Source organism: Tasmannia lanceolata, unplaced genomic scaffold, assembly GCF_043159265.1.
Source record: "Tasmannia lanceolata isolate RefF3 unplaced genomic scaffold, GAP_Taslan_0.1 ptg000008l, whole genome shotgun sequence".
Lineage (NCBI taxonomy): Eukaryota > Viridiplantae > Streptophyta > Magnoliopsida > Canellales > Winteraceae > Tasmannia > Tasmannia lanceolata.
The window spans coordinates 33,102,831-33,126,952 of NW_027518685.1; the positions used below are offsets into that span (position 1 = coordinate 33,102,831).

Here is a 24,122-nt window from a genome sequence, read left to right on the forward strand (position 1 = left end):
GTTAGTAGTACTTAGCCATGTTCAATGATATTCATACAAAAGAATTCAGGTGAAGCATCCTACATAATAGGAGTTTAGATTCACCTAGTTGGGACTCGAGGATTGCTGAGATTGCAGAAAGTCTATCTTGGTAAAGTCCTAAGTATTGAACATGGATAAATTACTCAATTTGTAGTGTTCCTATAGTTAAGGGTGATATATTCAGTCAGTTCCAAGGTCCCAGGATCGATTCATTATAGGAGTAGATAAAGAGATTCCCTAATAGTTTCGCAATTGGGGTCTATTGAATATTTAAATCTGCACCTATCTGTGTATAACCTATATGGTGGGCAAATTTAGAAAGTACCAATGTTATTTATGTATGGATCATTGGAAATTTGCCAAAAGGTTATATATTGTCTGTAAGGGACTAAAGGTTTAATGCTCACATAAAGTAAATGAGATAACCCTAGTGTGATTGGTTAATCTAATTCCGACTGTTGTCGGAACACCTAGAGTTCTGCTCTAATATATTTTGCAGAAAGTCCTAAATCGTGGAAGAATGTCAAATTGACACTCAGTTGCTTCCACCTTGGGTACGGAGTTTATTGTGTACTTCAAGGCCTTGTACTATGCCTTGAAGTCGCGGAATTTTATCTCAGGGTTTTATCTTGTTGATAGTCGACAAGTTACTGGGAATGTATTGTGATAATTCCACTGCGGTTTTACAATTCCAAGAACGACAAATCAAGTAATGTAGTCAATGTATTGACATATTGTCGTGAGGAAGTTCAGAATCAGTGTGTATCTGAAGATTACATAAGCACCACACTTATGTTGGTAGATCCTTTGACTGAGGGCTTGTCACCAAAGCTCTTCAGAGAGCATGTAGCACGCATAAGGTTGGTTGACACTTTTGATAGCCTATGACAGTGGGAGTCTGCATTAGGTATTGAGATACACTGTTGTGATCACATTTTATTTTATGATTCTGATATATATTATTTTCTACCGCTCCATTTTGTGCACATTACGTAAATGGATTGTGAGTAAGAGGTAGAATGTCTGTAGACTATTTTGGACCATGTTTACATCTTATGCATGTATGCTTTTACATTCATGTTAGTAAGAATTACTAATAATATAATCATGGGGTAGGCTATTGGGTAGAGTTGGTGACCCAATGGTTACATGGTTTATTGTTGGTAGTTTTTGCTAAACGGAATGTTGGGTTTATTATCTAACTAATTTAAAGTTATGATCCTTATGTTTGGCTCAAAGATCTTGCTAGCCAAGTGGGAGAATGTTAGGAAATAATCCTAACGGTGGATGTGGCTTTTGCAAGATCGACAGTAAAGATCATTTGGTTAGTTAATTACTTTTGTGAAAAGTCATTAATGAAAAGACTTTATGTGAAAAGGTATAAACGTAAAGAGACGTTTGGGGAGAGGGATCGGCGCGATGAGGAGTCACATCTCTTCCCACAAACGCTTATAAAAAGTACTCTTGGGTCCTATTTGCACACAACGAATTTGTTTCCAAACTTTGAGAATCCACGCTTGAAGAGAAAGGAAACCGGTCCCCATCACCGACTATTGTGTAGCAAAGAGAAACCTTAAGAGAAAGAAAAATAAGATTCATGGCTTCCGGTATGTCTTTTTCTCATTTCAATTTATTCCATATTGTTACATGTGATTTTCTCAATGTTGAATCGCTAAGATCCGTTGCCGGTGTTTATATTGTATCGAACACTTACAGGTCATTCATCTTCTATTACGGTAGTGGATTTTGGGCTAGTGAAAATCTCGGTTTCACTATTTTAGAAGCAGATATTCTGGTGTTGCGAATGAGGTCTTTCTCTTTATTAATCCCACTATTCTATCTCAGATATATGTACATAATGTGGACTGGTTCAGTGATCATCAAAACACAGAAAGTCAAACATGATTTTCTAATAAAACCTATGGAGAAAACCTTAGTAAGAACTGTTAAAAGTATAGCAATCTTCAAAACAGAACACTTAATCCCAAGAGTTCAATAAGATTAAAAATGAAATGAGGAAGTGCAGGCCATCCAGTTGCAGTTAGAAGCTTTCCATGAGCCAAAGACTCCGCAGACTCCCTTACTTCACCTTCAGCCAACTTAACAATAACTTTCATTGCATCTCCACTTGCACATCTCTTTCCCTACAATGTAAAAGAGACCCCATATTCATCGACACATAAAATCCACAATCTGCACTTGTTTCTGCATAGCGGTTTTTCTCATAATACCCATGGTTTTTAATTTCAGCCGAAATCTGCAATTTCGGACCTAAATTTATACCGAAATAAATTTAAAATTTTGGCCGAAATTTTAAGATTTACACTGAAATTACCAATTCCACCGAAATTTTGGTTTTGGCGAGGAAGAAACTGAAACCGAAACCAAAATTTCAAACCTTGATAATAATGTCCAAGAAAAACCTCACCTCTAAAAGCCCAGCAGCGACCAGTTTCCCTTTTCCAATTGCCAAAACCACCTTGTTCTTTTTTTCAAATTTCTAGACAAGTGAAACCGCATTGTCATTCATGAACAGAAACTCCGGCAACCTCCCTCCAGGTATCACGATATCGTTCCAATCTGTAGTGATAATGAAGTAATGACCAGGCTTCTCACTGCAGACCTGAGCTCCTTCAGGGTCGTGGATGGCAGTTACGCATGTTTCTCCTCTCTTTTTGTTTGGGCTAGCGGCGAAAACCCTGCATTCCAAGCCTCTGAACGCTCTGAATGGAACGTTTATCTCGTAGTCTTCTACATAATCCTGAATAAACAGAAAGAAAGAACTTCTATATTTCAATCATAAATTTGGCATTTTTGTGGCCAATCTACCGAGCGTTTGGAGATTAAACTAATTGAGTCGTTGATGCAACTAAATTTCTCTGTATTCTCTTGAAACACACTCGATTTTTACATGCCCCATTTTATTTTTTAAATCAGAATTCTCTAATCTTGAAATTAAATGCAAATTGTTCAAATTAATGTGAAGATAAACAGATAATTTGTTAATTTCTCATATACTCAACTCAACAAAGCCTTTGTCCCAAACTAGTTGGGGTCGGCTAAAATGAATCCTTTAGAAAAATTTCATGAAGAAGGTGAAAGGAATCTATCCAGCACTAATCCCGGCTCTAGTTGGGTTCTTCCACGTGGATCATTTTCTTCCATCCTATCCTATCCAAGGTCATGTTCTCTGTTATGTTCCTAGCTATCAAGTCTTTCCTCACTGTTTCTACCCAAGTTGTTTTCGGTCTGCCCTACCTCTTTTTACTCCATCAATTTGGCACGAGTCGCCTCTTCTCACAGGAGCATCCAAAGGCATACGTTGGATATGTCCAAACCATCTTAAGCGGTGCTCTCTCATCTTCTCCTCAATTGGTGCCACCCCAACCTTTTTACAAATGTCTTCATTTTTAATTCTACCTAACCTTGTGTGGCCACACATCCATCTAAGCATTTGCATCTCCGCTACACTCATCTTATGCACATGCTGCTTCTTGGTGGCCCAACATTCTGAACCGTACAGCATGGCTGGCCTCACAGCTTTCTTATAAAACTTTCCCTTCAACTTGGTAGGAATTTACGGTCGCACAGAACTCCTATGGTAAGCTTCCAATTCAACCAACCTGCTCTTATTCTATGGTTAACATCCTCTTCAATCTCTCCTTATGTAGAATTGAACCAAGATAGCGAACGTAGAAGAGTGGCAAATTTTACGGCAAGCTGCCAACCTTACGCCAACCCTCCTCCTTTATCCTGGCAAGGGACAGGCTGTGAAAAACACAGGCGGAGTTTCTAATTTCTCATATATTATTTGTAAATCTCCTAAGAAATTTAATATCATTGGACATTTTAGTGAAAACTTTAACTCATTCTAATCAAGCAAACACATGCACTTATCCATCCTTCCATGCCTTTTGTTGTGTCTTAATTAGAAAAATTAGTTGGAAATTTGCTAGGGACCATTGCAGACGGGCATTTTGCAGATGGGCCATTGCATGAGAGAGCAGCCGCCTCAGATGAATTAAATGAATGAGACAAAATCTGAGCCTCTGTGGCTGCTTTCTCATGCAACAGCCCATCTGCAAAATTCCTTCTGTGATGGTTCCTAGCAAACATTCCCCGAAGTTTCTGAACATTTACCGGCGATTATTCCTGAATAATTTAAAGAAACAGATGAGTGGTGGATCTGTCTCCTAATTCATTTAAAAAGAAAATCATAAATCCATCTCCTTTTTTTTATCATTTATCTGGTCAATATACCAATGAAGCTTAAACAGAAAGAGAGCAAGAGGAGAAGTATACCCCACACAAGAAAAGAATTGATTTGTTCTGATATGGAGGGATTTTCGCTCCCATCAATTGGAGAAGATGACTGAGAAGTTCACCATGTGCAGGCCAACCAATTGCACTTATGATGTTACCGTCAACAATGCATCTAGTGTCACGCTTGGGATCAATCCAAACACCACCGGCAAGTTTAATCACAGGCTCCATGCTTGGAAATGCTGTGCATCTCTTCCCTCTCATGATTTTGGCTGCGATAAGAATTAGTAGGCTATGAGAAGTTGTCATGATAGGTTGCCCTCTCTAGCAAACTTTGATACAATACTGAGAACCTTATCATTGACGCTGAGAAGCTCTGTGAAACGGCCTCCGGGGATAATGAGCACATCATGACTCTGCTTTGACGTCGCCAAAGTTTGAATTCAATGTGAAAAAATGGCCTTGAAGTTCTGTGTATAGCTGTTGAGATAAGATAAAAATGACTCATCACGAGGGTCTCTTTCAGAATTTGCAAAGGCTGAGTTGATTCAATTTGCCCAAACACTAAGGCCCTGTTTGTTTTAGATTATGACAACCGATAGTGGAGCCCCCAACCGATTATTGGACCTAAACTTTCACTAATGCCCTGTTCGTTTCAGATTATGACAACCGATTGTAAGTCCAAAACCTATTGTTGGACTCAGAATTACATTTAAATTAGAGTCCAATAATAGTTTTAGGGCTGATAATAATCGGTTGGGGACTCCACAATCGGTTATCATAATCTAAAACAAACAGGCCCTAAGATTTAGTTAAATGGTAAAATCAGCACAAACTTAAGGGAAGTGATATTTACGCCCCTTTTCTTCACCAGGGACACCCAGCGTCAGTGTATCAATGGCAAAAAGGGACCTAATGTACTTTATGTCAGAAAAATCCAGTGGTTTGGATTGCAAAGTACACTGGCAAATGGGTGTCCCTGGTGATAAAAGGGGCGTAAATATCATTTCCCCAAACTTAATTGAGCACTGAAAAGCTCCAAAAATCTATACAAGTAAATGCAAACTATTTCAGATGTTAAAAATTCGGTAAAATCCTGAATTGAACTAAATTCAGGTTAGTTTGAGTGTTCTGAGTCACCAACCAAACGGAGTGCGAGCAGGGAGACCCTCGAAAATGCAGTCATAATTTAGCTCACCTTGTTTAGGGAAATGATAAACAACCCCCCCAACGCGCTGTTGGGGAGCCGCCGCGGCGAGGGGTAGTCCCCTAAATTGAATTTTCTTTAGTAGTTTCAACTCAAATTTTTTTATTTTACTGACAGTCACTGAAGCTACAGGAAACAAAAGTAGTTTCTCTGCAAAGAAAAACTGCAAAAGCTTCTGACTGTTGGCACTGGCAGGCTTTGATCGAGCAGGTTAGCTTAGGCAATCCAGTAAGACCTAGTGGTGGACACCGAATCAAAGACCCTCAGGCCACACAGATTACAAAAATCTCATTCCCACAGAAGTCCCACAAAAAAAAATCGAACTGAAATTTGCAAGACTGCAAAAGATCATGCATTTTTTTTAAAAAATTTCGAGTTCATTTCTGTCCATGTTTTTTAATGATTTTAAAAGTTCTCTTTGAAATTTCAACTTGAATTTTGTCTTTGGTGTATTTAATCATTTGTGTCAAAAGTAGTTTCTCTTTAGTTTTTCCGTGTTTCATTTCTTGTGAAAAAACTTTAATCTCACATTGGTTATGCACAAGACAACTAATCTAATATATAAGGGCAAAATGATGGGCTAATTGTGTTCCACCCTTTGCCGCTATTTCGGCTTGTGTCCCACTGCCATAATTCCAATTGTATCCCACATGTAAGAGCATTTGTGTCATTTGCCGTTATTTCCGCTTGTGTCCCACATTTTGATACACACGTCAGCAGCATTACTCTTTTACCATTAAGCCCTTTGCTGATATGTAACATCTGCCTCTATGAGAAATTAATTGAGGGTAAAATCGTAATCTACATACGAAAAGTACCGACACAGGGTACCTGTCTATGACAATTACGGCAAAAAACTACCAAGAAGAGGCAAAGACATATGACAATGACGAAAGAACTAATTTATATTACTCATGCATGGCACTTGATGGATTCCGGGCACCTGAAGAGGAACAACAATTATGGAAACCCCTATCGATTGGAGGGCTGCGATCAGCCTATATCGATTGGAGGGCTAGGATCAACTTATGGAAATGGTTTTACGGGCACAACCGATTGATTTTGTGTTCCATCACATGGACAATTTAGATCAACCTATAACCCTCTATAGATCAGAGGGTTCGGATCAACCTATGAAAATTATTTTTGGGGCACAACCTATGTAGGAAGTGGCCTATCCAAAAGAAATTTCTTTTCTTTTTATCTGGGATTTACACGTCAGCATATATTACTCTTTTACCATTAACCCCTTTGCTAATATCTAACATCTATCTCTATGAGAAGTTATTTCAGGGTAAAATCGTAATCTACATATGAAAAGTACCGACACATGGTACAGGCCATACCGTACATTTTAATAGAGTGAGGAGTGCGATCATCAAAATACGGTGAGTAGTGCCATTATAAAATATGGTAGTGAGGACATTAGGAGTATATATAATTTCAAACTGTCGTTGTTACTTGGATGTTCCCACGCAAGTCGGGTTCAACCCGAATTTGGGTTGGGTCGGGTTAAGCTTTTTCGCAAATCGGGTTGGGTTGGGTTGCGAGAAATCAACCCCAATTAGGAATTGGGTTGGGTCTGGTTGGGCTGTCGGGCAACCCGACAGGACCCGAAATCCGAATTTGGGTTCCATCTGAAGAAGTTCTCTATATTTATGTTTTCCTTTTTCAACATTGAAATAGTCTCCACAGTCCACAATGGATGGAAACTATTGATAGATTCTGGGCACCTGAAGAGGAACAACAATTATGGAAACCCCTATCGATTTGAGGGCTACGATCAGCCTATATCGATTGGAAGGCTAGGATCAACCTATGGAAATTGTTTTACAGGCACAATCGATTGATGTTGTGTTCCATCACATGGACAGTTTAGATCAACCTATAACCCTGTATAGATCGGAGGGTCCGGATCAACCTATGAAAATTATTTTCGGGGCACAACCTATGTAGGAAGTGGCCCATCCAAAAGAAATTTCTTTTCTTTTTTATCTAGGATTTACACATTAGCATTACTCTTTTACCATTAACCCCTTTGCTGATATCTAACATCTATCTCTATGAGAAATTATTTCAGTGTAAAATCGTAATCTACATACGAAAAGTACCGACACAGGGTACGGGCCATACCGTACATTTTAATAGAGTGAGGAGTGCGATCATCAAAATACGGTGAGTAGTGCCATTATAAAATATGGTAGTGAGGACATTAGCAGTATATACAATTTCAAACTGTCGTTGTTACTTGGATGTTCCCATGCAAGTTGGGTTCAACCCGAATTTCAACTCGAATTTGGGTTGGGTCGGGTTAAGCTTTTTCGCAAATCGGGTTGGGCTGGGTTGCGAAAAATCAACCCCAATTGGAAATCGGGTTGGGTCTGGTTGGGCTGTCGGGCAACCCGACTCGACCCGAAATCCGAATTTGGATTCCATTTGAAGAAGTTCTGTATATTTGTATTTTTCTTTTTCAACATTGAAATAGTCTCCACAGTTCACAATGGATGGTTTGGATAATCCTATGATACGGGCCATACCGTACTTGAATAAAGTGAGGAGTGTGATCATCAAAATATAGTAGTGCGGATAATATTTCCCTTTGTTAATTATTAGTCCCTGTTTGGTTTGGATTTTGAGAACCGATTGTGAGTTAAAAACTGATTATTGGTGACTCACTATTGGTTCTCAAAATCCAAAACAACCCGGCTTGAGTTGAGGTGGTCAACAATTGGTACTATATCAAATCGGGTCAGCCCGACCCAACCCAACCCGAATTGGGTCGGGTTGACACCCAAGTTGCACCCCTAATGATGACGAAAAAACTACTTTTCCTTATTCACTTTGTGCGGGTCAAATTACAAAAATGTTGATATTACGAACGCATGACACCTGTAAAAATATTGACGAATTCTGGGCACATTAAGAGGAACAACAATCATGAAAACCTCTATAGATTGGAGATGTAGGATCAGCCTATGGAAATGATTTTACGGGCACAACCTATTGATGTTGTGTTCCATCACATGGACGGTTTAGATCAACTTATGATGTGGTATGTAGAATTTTAAATGGATAATTTAAATGGATGCACGTGCATTTTTACTAGTGAATTTAAATAGAGAAATGGTTTCTCTATGGGTTGGGATCTAAAGAAGACTAGAGACACTTGCGGAAGAAACTTTTCACACGAATGCACTGAGTTGAGCCGGGCCGTGGACATGGTCACATGGCATGCATGGCTTTCAACGAACCTAGACAGTCTGGTAGATCCAAATGATCTAGGTCCGCTAAAGTGTGACAGAGACAAATGATAAGGGCCCGTTGGAGTGTCTTATGTGGGACATAGCCAAAATATTCTTTTAAATGGAAGGGGCCCAGACAATATTGAAAATATCTGACGGTTTTTCATAGTTTATCTTTCTTATTTGAAAAAAAATAACATGTTTTAAACTTAAATAGATTAGCGTGAGTGGTATTTCAGGTGAGGGATATCTTTCGCTATCTTGGTTCAATTCTACATAAGGAATGAGAGATTGAAGAGGATGTTAAACATAGAATAAGAGCAGGTTGGTTGAAGTGGAAGCTTGCCTCAGGCGTTCTATGTGACCGTAAAATCCCTACCAAATTGAAAGGAAAGTTTTATAAGATAGTTGTGAGGCCAGCCATGCTGTACGGCTCAAATTGTTGGGTCACCAAGAAGCAACATGTGCATAAGATGAGTGTAGCGGAGATGCGGATGCCTAGATGGATGTGCGGCCACACAAGGTTAGATAGAATTAAAAATGAAGACATTCGTAAAAGGGTGGGGTGGCACCAATTGAGGAGAAGATGAGAGAGCACTGCTTAAGATGGTTTGGACATATCCAACGTAGGCCTTTGGATGCTCTAGTGAAAAGAGGAGACTCATGCCAATTGATGGAGTAAAAAGAGGTAAGGGTAGACCGAAAACAACTTGGGTAGAAACAATGAGGAAAGACTTGATAGCTAGGAACATAACAGAGAACATGACCTTGGATAGGATAGAATGGAAGAAAGTGATCCGCATAGAAGAACCCAACTAGAGCCAGGATTAGAGCTGGGTAGATTCCTTTCACCTTCTTTATGAAATTTTTCTAAAGGATTCATGTAGCCGACCCCAACTAGTTTGGGACAAAGGCTTTGTTGAGTTGAGTTGAGTTGAGTGGTATTTCAGGTATTTAATAGTTATACACTTATACTATACGATAAAAAAAGTGGAAATATCAAACAAGTTGCTCTCTCTAGCAAAAGCCCCTAAAAGCTAAACTTTGTTCGCCCTTTCTTGCTCCATCTTCAGCTGTCGCTCCGTCATCGGTCACCACAAATATTATGTGTCAATATGCAAGGTTGTAGGTTTCGATTTTGTTGTGTTTCAGTCATAATGAAAATAAAAATATATCAATTTCAAATAAAATTTTGGTAGAATTCTGTAAAATTACGGAAACATATGATGACATATGTCTTTAAAAAAAAGACATATGATAACATATACAAATGATGAGCCTTTAAGATGAAACTTCAGGAAGTGCTAGGATAAGCACAAATACACACTCAAATATCATTACATAAGCAAAACTTCACTCATAATTGTTTACCAACATCAAACAAATAGTGACATGCACTATTGTGGATGTCTAATAATTCAGTATATATACTGCATTTTCATCTAATTCATATAAATATTTATGTAGATAATGATATTTGGTAGGAAATATCACCGAGCTGCACATCAAAGTAACTGTATCTTATGCATGAGGTCAGTTTGGCATGAGGTTAACAATACGTCGTGTGCGTGCGTGTGTGTGTGTGTGTGTGTGTGTGTGTGTGAGAGAGAGAGAGAGAGAGAGAGAGAGAGAGAGAGAGAGAGAGGAAAGTGTCTCTAGTTTGCCGACTAGAGATCATTCTCTAGTCCGCAGACCAAAAATACATGGGTCCCACCTTATTTGGGTGATGCAAAACATTCATTTGATGGGCCCTAACATAGAGAGGGTGTCAACGAAAAATCAGCTCCACAGGATCATCCTAGCCCTATGATTTGTGGAGCTTAAAATGGACGGCTATAAACCGCCACAAATCTGTCCGTTTTTTAGCTCCACAAATGAAGGGTTAAGATGATCCTATGAAGTTGATTTTTTGTAGACACCCTATCTATGATGGGGCCTATCAAATGAATGCTTTAGATCACCACAAAAACTGTGGGACCCATGTGTTTTTGGTAGGCGGACTAGAGAATGATCTCTAGTTGGCAGACTAGAGACACTTTTCTCATATATATATATATATATATATATGAAGAAAGGGTTGCTGCTAACATTAGCATAAAACAAGGGTGGGGCCACATTGTTGGGGTGATCCTAAGCATTCATTTGAAAGGCCCCATCATGGATGTGGTGTGTACCAAAAATCAGCTTCATTGGATCATCATAGGATGTCCATATGTGGGGGTGAAAATGGACAGATATTGGTTGTCCACTAATCTGCCCATTTTTTCACCCCATAAATGGGCACCCTAAGATGATCCAATGGAGCTGATTTTTTGTGGACACCCTATCCATGAAAGGGCCATCCAAATGAATGCTTTGGATCCCCCCCAACAATGTGGGCCCGACATTGTTTTATGCTAACGTTAGCAGCTAAGCTAGCTGCTAATGTTAGGGAAAACGGTTTCTGAGCTCAAGCTCAGATAGCTTATTTGAGCTTGAATTTTAAAAATCAAATGGGCCCACATGATTTGGATGATCCAAAGCATTCATTTGGAAGGCCCTTACATAGATAGGGTGTGCACAACACAAAAAATCAGCTCCATAGTGTCATCCTAACCCTTCCATTAGTGGAGGATAAAAATGGGCAGATTTGTGGAAGTTTATATCTGTCCATTTTAACCTCGACAAATGGAAGGGTTAAGATAATCCTATAGAACTGACTTTTTGGTCCACACCTTATCTATCTTTGCACCATCCAAATGAATGCTTTGGATCATCAAAAAAATATGGGCCCACATGATTTTTAGAGCTCAAGCTCAGATAAACTATCTCAGCTTGAGCTCAGAAACAGTTTTCCCATATATATATATATATGAGAATAGTGTTTCTGAGCTTATCTGAGCTCGAGCATCAAAAACTCATGTGGGCCCATGTCTTTTGGCGGATCCAAAGCATTCATTTAAAAGACCCTATCTTGGATAGGGTGTGTACCAAAAATTGGGTCCATATGATCATCCTAACCCTTCCATTTGTGGAGGGAAAAATGGAAAGATACTGTTTCTCCACAAATCTGCCCATTTTTCCCTCAACAAATGGAAGGGTTAGGATGATCCAATGGAACTGATTTTTGGTACACACCGTATCCATGATAGGGGCATCCAAATGAATGCTTTGGATCACCCAAAAAATGTGGGAGCCACATGTGTTTTTGAGCTCAAGATCAGATAGGCTTATTTGAGCTCGAGCTCACGAACACTTTCCTCATATATCTATATATACTATGCAACTAACTTTCCATTTTGTCATTCATCTTTTCTAGGAAAAGTTCTGAATTTTTCAGGAAAAGTTTTTCCCGTAGAGTATTTTCCGTCCAAAATGGCCTTCGTGTTTTCCGGGCAAACGGAAAATGTTTTTCCCGGAAATGATTTCCCCCGCAGAAGCCAACAATTGCGGCTGCTTTTTGAATGCGAAATTACGAAACGCGAGTACTAATGACATAAACGGATGGGGGCACTTTGCAAAATATTGATTATATATCCGGTTATTTTAATTACGGATTGGGGCACCTTGCAAACAATTGACGAAAACATGGTACTTTTTCTAACATGTGGGATGTGCATGTCATCCTAATGGGCCTCGCCACTTTAAGCCCATGCATAGCACGGGTGGACCCGCCTACCATTTGACATAGGCTTATTTGTTGGATGGGGCCCACCTATTGCACATCATTTTTAATAGTTTGGATCTCACCACTTTAGACCCATGCATAGCACGGGTCACCCCCAGGCCCACCGATGCATGGCATGGGCCTGCCATTTTACATGGGCTTCCCCATTGGATGGGGCCCACCTTTTGCACATCATTTTTTATTGTTTGGGTATCACCGCTTTAAACCCATGCATAGCACGGGCCCACCATTTTACAGCTCATGTACCCATGTGATGGGGGGCCATTAGTTTACACCCATGCATAGCATGGGTCCCGCATACTAGTATATATATATATACTAGTAAAAAACCCCGTGCGATGCACTGGCCGACAAAGAACTGTACGGACCACATCATAGGTTGATCGAAACCGTCCATGTGATGGAACACAACATCAATAGGTTGTGCCCGTAAAATCATTTCTATGGCTGATCCTAGCTCTCCAATCTATAGAGGTTTACATAATTAAAAAAACATAAAGGAAGGGGTAGGATTGAAATTATGTGGTTTTAATGGGTGCCTTTGTTAAAAATCATAAAGGAGGGGGTAGGATTGAAAATATGTGGGTTGAATGGGTGCCTTTGTTAAAAAAAAGTCAAAAAAAAGTGATGTGTAATTCTCATAGAATTTTGGGAGAAATTCAAATAATTCTCTCATTTTCTCTTCTACTATATATATATACTAGTGGGACACCCCGTGCGATGCACGGGGAGTGGGAAAACATTATATTTAGCTTCTCATGATAGACAATAGAGAAACTGCATATACTACGGAAACCTTATAGATCGAAGGGTTGCGATCATCCCATCGAAATGATTTTGGGGGCACAACCTATTTGCGTCGCGGCCCATCAAATGGACCGCTTGGATCATCCTATGGCGTTGACCACATACTTAATTTGAAAAATCTGGATGGGGCCTACAATTTGACCTTAATGTTAATGCACGACCCACACCGTAGGATGATCGAAACCATTCATTTGATGGGCCACAATGTAAATAGGTCGTGCCCCAAAAATCATTTCCATTGGATGATCGCAACTCTCCAATCTATAGAGGTTTCCGTAATATGCAGTTTTTCTTTAGATCGAAGGGGTATGATTATCAAATGGAGGGTTTGGATCATGGGGTGGTGCGTACAATTCATTTTGAAAAATACACGTGGGGCCTACCTCGTTCAAAGATTTGAAGAAATTAATATTTGGGCCCACCAACTGTGGGGGATAGACCATTTCAAAGATTTGAAGAGATTAATTTTTGGGCCCATCAAAAAGATTTTGAAAAATATGAGAGGGTTTGACCGACCCATAAGGGTCCGGGTGACACGGCTAGATCAAAATGACCGGGGAAAATTTACGGGTCACGAATCTTGGACCCGTACCCGGCCCAAGAACTGTATGGACCACATCACAAGTTGATACAAACCGTCCATGTGATGGAACAGAACATCAACAAGTTGTGCCCCAGAAATCATTTCCATACGCTGATCCTAGCCGTCCAATCTATAGAGGTTTCCATAATATGTTGTTCCTCTTACATCGGATGGTTAAGATCACCCTATAGATTTTTTATTACAAAAGCATAAGGGAGGGGGGTAAGATTGAAATTATGTGGCTTTCATGGGTGCCTTTGTTAAAAGCATAAAGGAGGGGGTAGGATTGAAATTAAGTGGCTTTAACATGTGCCTTTGTTAGAAAGCATAAAGGAGTGGGTAGGATTATAAATATGTCGGTTGAATGGGTGCCTTTGTTAAAAAAAGTCAAAAAAAGTTATGTGTAATTCTCACAGATACTTTGGAGAAATTGAAATAATTCCCTTAGTTTCCATTCCTCTATATATATATATATATATATATATATATATATATATATATATATATATATAATATACTGGTAAAAAACCCCGTGTGATGCACGGGCCGACAAAGAACTGTACGGACCACATCATAGGTTGATCCAAACCATCCATGTGATGGAACACAACATCAATAGGTTGTGCCCGTAAAATCATTTCCATAGGCTAATCCTAGCCTTCCAATCTATAGAGGTTTCCATAATCTGTTGTTCGTCTAAAGGTGCCCGAAATTTGTAAATATTTTTACAGGTGTGCGGAATTCATAATATCCTCAAAAAATTAATAAGGTAGTTTTTTCGTAACTGTCATATTTTGATACCTCTTCTTTGTAGTTTTTTCTATAATTGTCATATCCAGGTACCTGTTGTCCGTAATTTCCCTCCCAAACTTTACTACGAAATGATTATTGTTAGCTTCTTTCTTTACGTATTATTGCTAGCAACCTTTCAAGAAATAGTATTTCCGAGCAGTTTTTCATCACATCTAATAAGACAAATCTCTGAATACATACAATTGCAAAGGATGGGCGAGACATAGCGTTTGGAGAAGGTAGCTAGCGAACATTCATACCAATTCTACCCACACATAGATAGCATGTACAGATATGTGGGGAGGGCAAAACCGGTAAAAATCATCCACATTGACGTGTTAAATGGACAAAATTCTATCATTTTCTCTTCTGCTATATAGTACTACTAGTAATTCCCGACGTGCGATGCAGGACACTGCCAGAAAAAGGACTATGATACCAAGAACAAAATTAGTTAAAAATATGTAGAAACAATATTTTTAACCACGACGTGCGTTGCACGACACGGCCAAAAAAAAGGCTATAATAACAAAAAAAAATTAGTTAAATATATGTAAAAACAATAAGCAAAAAAGTATGCATAACCACATACCAAGTCATGAAAAAAAATGCAAAAGAAAGAGTTTTCTAATTACTTTTTTCTGGAAAAAAAATATGCACGATACGGCGGAAAAAAGTATATGATACAAAATTTCGTAATTAATTTTTGTGTAAAAAAATAAAAATATGCACGACACGGCCAAAAAAAAGTATATGATACAAAATTTCGTAATTAATTTTTGTGTAAAAATAAATAAAAATATGCACGACACGGCCAAAAAAAGTATATGATACAAAAAAAAAATGTTATTTAAAAAATATGTAGAGAAAATAAGTAAAAAGTAGCTAAAATAAATAAATAAAAGTATTATATACTTTTTCTAAAAATATATGCTTTTTATATTTTTCTAAAAATATTTTCTAATGCTTTTTAACAAAGGAGGGGGTAGGATTGAAATTATGTCGGTTTAATGGGTGCCTTTGTTAAAAAGCATAAAAGAGGAGATATGATTGAAAATATGTGGGTTGAATGGGTGCTATTGTTAAAAAGCATAAAGGAGGGTGCAGGATTGAAAATATGCGGGTTGAATTGGTGCCTTTATTAAAAAGCATAAAGGAGGGGTAGGATTGAAAATATGTGGATTGAATGGGTGCCTTTGTTAGAAAAAGTCAAAAAAAGTGAGGTGTAAATTCCATAGATTTTTCAAAAAAAAAAAAGCTTGGGCTTTTCCATCCAGCTTATTATAGTGTGTGTATATATATATATATATATATATATAAGAGAGAGAGAGAGAGAGATTATATGCGCTTGAGGGCCCAAACACATGGGTCCCACTTTTTTTGTGGTGATCCAAACCATTCATTTACAAGGCCCCATCATAGATAGGGTGTCTACCAAAAATCAGGTCCACTGGATCATCCTAACCCCTCTAAAAGTGGAGGGTAAAATGGGCAGATTTGTGGACAAACAGTGTTTGTCCATTTTGCCCTCCACTTTTGGATAGGTTAGGATGATCCTATTGAGCTATTTTTTTGTACACACCCTATCTAAGTAAGGGCCTTTCAATTGAATGCTTTGGATCATCTTAACAACATGAGTTTTGTGCCCTCGAGCGCACAATCACTTTCCTCATATATATATATATATATATATATATATATATATATATATATATATAGAGAGAGAGAGAGAGAGAGAGAGAAAACGGTTCCTACACATATGTGTAGAGAGTTCTCTACACAATAGCTTAAAATACAATGGGGGCCCACATTGTTTGGGTGATCCAAGCCATCCATTTTAAAGGCCCTCACATAGATAGGGTGTCTACAAAAAATCAGATCCATAGGATCATCCCAACCCTACGATTTGTGGAGGCAAAATGGATGTCTTTAAACCTTCACAAATTAGTCCTTTTTTTGCCTCCACAGTTCGAATGGTTAGGATGATCCTATGAATCTGATTTTTTGTGGACACCCTATCTATGTGAGGGCCTTAAAAATGAATGGTTTGGATCATCCAAATAATGTGGCCCCCACTGTATTTTAAGCTAGTGTGTAGATAACTTATTTACACATATGTGTAGGAACCGTTTTCTCATATATATATATATATATATATATATATATATGAGAAAAGAGAAGGTACTCCCTGGAGTAGATAACTTATCTACTCCCTACCTTAAAATAACAGTTGGGGCCACATTGTTTGGGTGATCTAAAGCATTCATTTGATGGGCCCTCACATAGATAGGGTGTGCCCAAAAAATCAGCTCGATAGGATCATCCTAACCCTATGAACTGTGGAGGCAAAAAATGGACAGATTTGTACAGGCTTATACACGTCCATTTTTGCCTCCACAGTTCATAGGGTTAGGATGATCCTATCGAGCTGATTTTTTGGGCACACCCTATCTATGTGAGGGCCCATCAAATGAATGCTTTGGATCACCCAAACAATGTGGCCCCAACTGTTATTTTAAGGTAGGGAGTAGATAAGTTATCTACTCCAGGGAGTACCTTCTCTTTTCTATATATATAAATATATATATATATATATATGAGGAAAAGGATTGTACGCTCGACCGTACCTAAAGTTAGGTACGGTAGAGTGCCAAATCACATGGGTCCCACATTTTTGGTGAGCATCTAAACTATTCATTTGCAAGGCCCCATCATAGATAGGGTGCATACCAAAAATCAGCTCTATAGGATGATCCTAACCCATCCATTTGTGGAGGCCAAAATGGACAGACAGTGTTTGTCCACAAATCTGCCCATTTTGGGCTCCAGTTTTGGAGGGGTTAGGATGATTCAATGGTGCTGATTTTTGGTATGCACCCTATCTATGATGGGACCTTGCAAATGAATGGTTTAGATGCCCACCAAAAATGGGGGACCCATGTGATTTGGCACTCTACCGTACCTAACTTTAGGTACGGTCGAGCGTACAATCTTATTCCTCATATGAGCGTCTCGGTCGAGTAAATAAGCTTATCTACTCGGTCGGCTAAAAACAGTTGGGCCCACATTTTTTGGGTGATCCAAACCATTCATTTGAAAGGTCCTTACCTAGATAGGGTGTCCACAAAAAATCAGATCCATAGGATCATCCTAACCATTTGAATTGTTGAGGCAAAAAATGGACTAATTTGTGAAGGTTTAAAGACATCCATTTTACCTCCACAAATCGTAGGGTTGGGATGATCCTATGGATCTGATTTTTTGTAGACACCCTATCTATGTGAGGGCCTTTAAAATGGATGGCTTGGATCACCCAAACAATGTGGGCCCCCACTGTTTTTAGCTCGACCGAGTAGATAAGCTTATCTACTCGACCGAGTACGGTCACTTTTCCGATATATATATATATATATATATATATAGACAAAGAGTTGGGGTCCTTGGAGGGAAGATTGGTCATTTTTCTTTCTTATACTTCATTACATTGTATTTCTTTATTAACTTTTTTTTAATGGTACTTCTTTAACCAGACATGTGCAACAATGCATGTCACTAGGTGTTCGATGTGATTAAGCCATTATGAATGACCTTCTTTCTTATGTGATGGTTTCTAAGTATGTATTTGTGCTTATTCTAGAATTTCCTAAAGTTTCATCTTAAAATTTTATCATTTGCAAACTTTTCCTTACAGTTCTGTGATTTTACAAGATTTTCACAGAAATTTTACTAAAACTGAAATGTTTCTGTTTCTATGCCAACTGAATTGAAACCGAAACAGGAATGTAAACCCTTGCTATGGAGTCAGAGTTCGTTACTTTGGAGAAAGCAACTGGAGAAGCAGAATGGATAAGAAACTTTTTGCTGGATATTCACGATGAAATAAACCAGACCTTTAATAACAACCCACAATTATTGTCAACCTGTAATAACAAGAGTAAGAAATTGATGCAGCCCTGATTCATGTGAGAGACAAGCTAGACCATCCAACGGCTTTAAGAAGATCATCCCTCATTCGAGCACAACATAAGGCCCAAGCCCAACTTGAATCCACAAAGCATAAAGGCCAGCTCCAGCCCAAGATCATGGGCACGCCAATTAAGGCCTAATCCAGTTGCATTTTTGTCATAATGAACCTAGTCAATTTTGATGCACGTTTTTGGACCTCTAGATGGACTAATCAGAGAAAATGCCTAACTAAGAAGTTGTAGGTCTTTGTATTATCTTTCCAACAGATATTTATGGTCTTATTTGGCCTAGTTGTTGAAGAGTTATGGCTATTTTGATAGACTATGTTTGCTAGCTTTGACTAGTTAATGTATTTAGAGTTCATAAGCTATTAATGATGTATGTGAGTCCCTAAACTAGTTAGTGGACTAGTTTGAACGAATTATCTCATGTATTTCTCTATTTGAAGAGTATCAACATATGTAATAGAGTTTTAGTTGAATATTGAATGAAAATTTGCTTAGTGCATTTTCCCTTGAACCTGGAAGAGTTCATCCTTGAAACCTAGAAGAGTTTCACTCCTTCTTTGAAGAGTATGAGCTTTCCCTATCATTTGCATCATTGAAGTGTTGCAACCATAAATCTAGAATAAATGATGTTACACACCTTCCTTGGCAACCTTGAAGAGTAGTCATCGGAGTTGTTACCTTTACCCAGATTTTAGTCTTTGCTGGACCACCCACTTCCATCTTGTTTTCGAGTGCCTTACAATATTTTTCTGAGAAAACGTTCTTCATCAACGTTCTAGATCATTGAGTCCTTGAAATTTGGGTTTTGGAATCAGGTCATTCCGACCTATATTGAAGGAGATACGCCCATTTTACCGAACTCGAATGAATCTGTTTTCTTGTATCCAAGTCATTGTGCAATTGAGTGTCTTTCTTTGTCACTCTCCCGATCCTTAGTCCAAGAAGCCTAGGAGAGGCTTGCATCATTTGGTATCAAAGTTTGGAAGAGAGGACAGTGCCACCAAGACAAGTCGGACAACGAGGTGGTAGAACAATTCCCTTGGATGAAGTACACACACTTGCTGAAAACTTGCAGCAACATATGCAACAACAAATCAATGATTTGACTCGAGAAGTTGAACGTCTTCGTGCTGAAGCAAACAATCCTCCACCCCATTCTAGATCCGGAAGAACCAATGGTGATTCTTCTTCTTCAGAAAATGTTCAATCTTTGCAACAAAGAAGACACCCTCAACCCCACACCAAATGTGTTCGATAACCGGATTGGGAGAATGAAGTCAAGAGAGACATTCCAGAATTTCTAGGAACTGATTCCCCTGATGAAATCATTGATTGGTTAACACTTGTGAATGAAGTTTTTGGGCAAAGAAATGTCCTGGAAGAGCATCGTGTTGGCATCATTGCCATGCGATTCTGAGGCAAGGCCATAGCTTGGTGGAGACGTGAGAAGCAACCCCGCCACTCCGCTGGCAAAGATCCTATCACTCGATGGAGAAAGATGGAGGACAAGATCAACAAGTACTTCCTTTCCAAAGGTTATAAGAGGGATATGTACCAACGGTACCAAAATTTGAGGCAAGGTACGCGAACGGTAGACCAATACACCAATGAATTCAATGAGTTGGTAATTCGCAACAATATTCAAGACCCGGAGAAGATGCTCGTGAACAAGTATTTGGGAGGCCTTCAACTTCATATCCAAGACACCCTTGATGTTCTTGACATCTGGGATTTGGAGATGCACACCAAAGAGCTCTCAAGGTGGAGCGTTCGAGCTCTCGGAAGCAACAGCCCACATCTTTCACAAACCGAACAGTTCAAGGCTCGGTTGGCACCACCAAAGCCGGAAACCCAAGTGCACACCCCACTAGCATCGACAAAGCCCCTACTCAGCCTAAGGTTTCTAATCAGCCCCCTCCTACCAGTCAAAGCACTACAACCGGTATTCATTGCTATTCATGTGGTGAGATAGGACATCGTGCTAGCAATTGTCGGAAGCGACAAGCAAGTAAAGCATTACTTGTGAAAAATGAATATGATGATCCGGATGAGGAAGATGCTGATATTGGCCCAAAGTATGATGAAAGTAACTCATTTGATGAGCAAGCGCTTAATGCTGATACCGGTGAGTTCCTTATGATGCGAAAAAAAATTCTTACTCCAAAATAAGAAGCTGGAAAATTTCCACCAATCTATGATGAATATTCAGAAGATGGATATCTAATCTTTCCTAAAATTTCCAATGGTGAGTCATTGACTTTTGATGGTGGCAAAAGATCAACGATTCACTTAAAGAAATGATTGAGGTTCCATACGGAATATTGAACGGAGAACTCATAAAAATTGGATTGGACAACACAACGGGTAAACTAATGGAGATTGAAGAGTTAGGTGCGTGGAAACATATTACATCTATTTCTTCATCCATTTACACTGATCCATTTTTATTCGATCCGACATTGAAGCTTATAGCGTATATTCATAAATTCAAGCATATTCAAGAAGGAGAAGGATTCTATTTTTCTCTTTGGTATGATTCAATAACCTCAAGAGTTTAAGATGATTAACATTCTTCGGCACTTCAAAACTCGAGGACGAGTATTCTTGAACAAGGAAATTTTGGAAAACTTCAAGATCATGTGGATGGTCAATAACTTAACACCTTATGTGAGAAATTCAACCAATGATGAAGACTCGAATTCAGAGACGAATTCTTTCAAACAAGGGGGGAATGATGCAGCCTCGATTCATGTGAGAGACAAGCTAGACCATCCAACGGCTTTAAGAAGATCATCCCTCATTCGAGCACAACATAAGGCATGTTAACTTACCAACTTCTCCAAAAGCTTAAGCTGTTGGAGAAAGGCGTTGTTTATCTTTTATACTTTAACACTCCCCGCACGTGTGGCCCACTTGGCAAACACGTGGCACATGTGGTCCCACTTTGGGCCGACCATCGCATGTGGATTTTTGCTATCCGGGAGGTTTGAATTCGAGACCTTTGGCTGATACCATGTTAACTAACCAACTTCTCCAAAAGCTTAAGCTATTGGAGAAAGGCGTTATATATCTTTTATACTTTAACACTCCTCCGCACGTGTGGCCCACTTGGCAAACACGTGGCACATGTGGCCCCACTTTGGGCTGACCATTGCATGTGGATTTTTGCTATCCGGGAGGTTTGAACTCGAGACCATTGGCTCTGATACCATGTTAACTAACCAACTTCTCCAAAAGCTTAAGCTATTGGAGAAGTTGGTAAGTTAACAAGGCCCAAGCCCAACTTGAATCCACAAAGCATAAAGGCCAGCTCCAGCCCAAGATCATGGGCACGCCAATTCAGGCCTGATCCAGTTGCATTTTCGTCATAATGAACCTGGTCAATTTTAATGCACATTTTTTGACCTCTAGATGGATGAATCAGAGAAAATGCTTAACTAAGAAGTTGTAGGTCTTTGAATTATCTTCTCAACGGATGTTCATGGTCTTAATTTGGCCCGGTTGTTGAAGAGTTATGGCTATTTTGGTAGATTGTGTTTGCAGCTTTGACTAGTTAATGTGTTTAGAGTTCCTAAGCTATTAATGATGTATGTGAGTCCCTAAGCTAGTTAGTGGACTAGTTTGAACGAATTTTCTCATGTATTTCTCTATTTGAAGAGTACAAATATATGTAATAGAGTTTTAGTTGAATATTGAATGAAAATTTGCTTAGTGCATTTTCCCTTGAACCTTGAAGAGTTCATCCTTGAAACCTAGAAGAGTTTCACTCCTTCCTTAAAGAGTATGAGCTTTCCCTATCATTTGCATCATTGAAGAGTTGCAACCATCAATCTAGAAGAATTGATGTTACCCACCTTCTTTGGTAACCTTGAAGAGTAGCCATTGAACTTGTTATCTTTCCTATCATATCCCACTCTGTTTTCCAGAATTCTGTCCATTCGCTTTTGTCCACTTCAAGTAATTTTTCAAGCACCCTATGATGATAATCTGAGAAAACATTTGTCAGTAAAGTTGTAGATCTTTGAGTTCTTGAAGTTTTGGCTTTTGAATCAAGTCATCCCGATCTATATCGACGGAGATACGCTCATTTTACTGAGCTTGCATAAATCTGTTTTTCTTGTATCCGAGTTGTTGTACATTTGAGTGTGTGTCTGTCACTCTCCCGATCCTTAGTTCAAGAAGCCTAGGAGAGGCTTGCATCAGAAATGAAAGATATCAATAATAGAAAATCTCAAAAGATTGATCAAAGGCTTTTCATAAAAAATATCACTAAAGAATAGAGTGATCATAATTTATTTTGTGTGACCAATAGACAATGTTGCTGATTCTCTTATTAAATAACTACTTAAGAATTTGGTAGAGAATACATCAAGGGGATGAGTTTGAAGCCGAATTGATTACATCTCTAATAACAGAAATATAACCTAAATGACTGAAGATCCCAATAACTTGGTTCAATGTGAACAACACATTATCCGAGCGATTTGTTTTGCACCATAATTGAGAAAAATCAAATTCTTGATATCTATCCCTATACTGTGTGCATGGAAATGGTAAGGAGAAGATCCCAAACTCTATAGGTAGCTACACCGATAGACTCTCGTACATGAGTGTAGAAATGCGACCACAGCTTATAAAAATTGCTAGAAATAAAAGATATGGCGAAAAGGTGCTACACCGATAACACATCTGTACCTGAATATGTTGATGTTGTCTCAGTTTATTATTCAAAGTTACTACTTCAAGATTTTAGTTTACTAATCATGTCATAAACTCAATTTATCTACACTAAATATAGATTAAGCCCAAAAGGACACCTAAATTGATGATGCACGACTCATTCTCTTAACCGGGCGACTTGTTAGGTACCTTACCAGTACGCCAAAAGCTCCAAAGCTGATGCCCTTTGAACCTGTCACATACTCGGCTAGGTCCATACCTAGGCGGGCCCCACTCAGGACCCTAACATGACTTTATTTTAATTTCTCTTGAATTTTTGTAAAAAAAATAATTATTATTATAATTCCAAGGACAAGAACAGCACCAGGATCTCATATTCTCAATACAAAAAAAAAATGAAATTATGAACTGCGGTGAAGCATTTGTCTCCAGATATCTTGCCCGGAGACACGTAATTCACATGGAGACCCAATCCCCTCAGCGTCTGAAATGGGACCATCGCTTCGTAATCCTCCATATAATCTCCACAAATCATTAGAACCGATTTTCGAGCCATTGATTTCTCTGGAAGAGAGACAAAGCTAGGGTTAGGGTTTTAATGGGCAATGGTTTTTTCGATCAAATTCTCTCTGTTTTTGTGCCCTTTCCTTTCCCGCTATAAATGGAGCGACTGATATCAGCACAACCATCTTATATTATGATATTTGCACAAACCCAGCTGTCTTTTCTTCTTTAATTGGGTAATAAGATAACCTTTTACAACAACATAGGATGATCCAAACCGTCCATTTGATGGGCCACAACTTAAATAGGTTGTGCTCCAATCCTCATCCTCATAGCATCATCTTGGCCCTCCGATCTAAAGAGGAACATCAAATTATAGAAA

The 24,122-nt window shown here is 38.8% G+C and overlaps 1 pseudogene; it reads right to left on the reverse strand.

Annotated features, from left to right (window-relative positions):
• Nucleotides 1-1,985: 1,985 nt before the first annotated feature.
• LOC143882888 (DJ-1 protein homolog E-like) lies at nucleotides 1,986-23,792 on the reverse strand (annotated as a pseudogene).
• Between the last annotated feature and the right edge of the window lie 330 nt (nucleotides 23,793-24,122).